The sequence below is a fragment of the Rhagoletis zephyria genome, unplaced genomic scaffold, assembly GCF_001687245.7.
Source record: "Rhagoletis zephyria isolate East Lansing unplaced genomic scaffold, Rhagoletis_zephyria_1.1 Rzeph_scaffold_35771, whole genome shotgun sequence".
Lineage (NCBI taxonomy): Eukaryota > Metazoa > Arthropoda > Insecta > Diptera > Tephritidae > Rhagoletis > Rhagoletis zephyria.
The window spans coordinates 2,437-3,373 of NW_016192826.1; the positions used below are offsets into that span (position 1 = coordinate 2,437).

At 32.6% G+C, this 937-nt stretch overlaps 1 non-coding gene across 1 annotated transcript; it reads right to left on the reverse strand.

Annotated features, from left to right (window-relative positions):
- Positions 1-349: 349 nt before the first annotated feature.
- Positions 350-431, reverse strand: TRNAL-AAG (transfer RNA leucine (anticodon AAG)). The gene has a single exon. It is a non-coding gene; the product is annotated as a tRNA-Leu (tRNA).
- Positions 432-937: the final 506 nt, after the last annotated feature.

The window sequence follows — 937 nt, forward strand, 5'->3', positions numbered from 1 at the left end:
TTGTCCAGCAGAAAAAGTTTCAAAGTTTGTGAAGCCTTTTGCAGTTCAAGGAAATATTCCACGTTCCCTAAAGAAAGAGAAAATTAGGAAATCGTCTTAAAACACCACTTAAAAAAAAAACAAATTTCTTGAGTGGCGTATTGATATTAACAAAACTAATATGTAATAAACAATCTCGCAACTATGGAGCAACAAGTGTTATGAAATTAGTATGATTAAATTTATCAAAATATGTACATATATATCTTTTTTAAGTGCAGTTTTATGTTTTCGACACACTGTATTGATAAATTGTCCAGTAAATAATATATATTTTTGTATTAAGAGAATTAAATAAAAAAAAAACTTCTGGCAGCGGTGGGATTCGAACCCACGCCCCCGAAGAGACTGGTGCCTTAAACCAGCGCCTTAGACCGCTCGGCCACGCTACCTATGCTAGGCGCGGTGACAAATGCACCACATAAGCGCAAGGCACTATTGTGCTAGTGTGTGAGTTTGACGTTGATAAGGTTTATCAAAAAAACAGATTGGCAAACCGATTAACTCATCAATATATATGGTTAAAAGTGTAAATAGACATGTGTATATTCATGGAAAACAAACGTTTTGTTTTGAACCGACTTCAAAAAAAGGAGGAGGAGCAGTTCGTCGGATTTTTTATTTTATTTTTTTTTTATTTTTTATTTTATTTTTTGTCTGTTGCCACATAACTTTGGACCACGTCAACCGATTTCGATAATTCTTTTTGCATCGGAAAGGTAGCGTCTCAGAGGTAATTTTTTCTTTCTTAACTATATTATACATATGACAAAGTTCTGCGTTAATTGTGCTAAAATTCATATATGCATGACATTCCGTTTAAAAGCACTAATTTTAATAACTAATTTCCAAGTTTTATATGCTTACTAAGGTTTCAAAAATCCACTCATTTTAATAA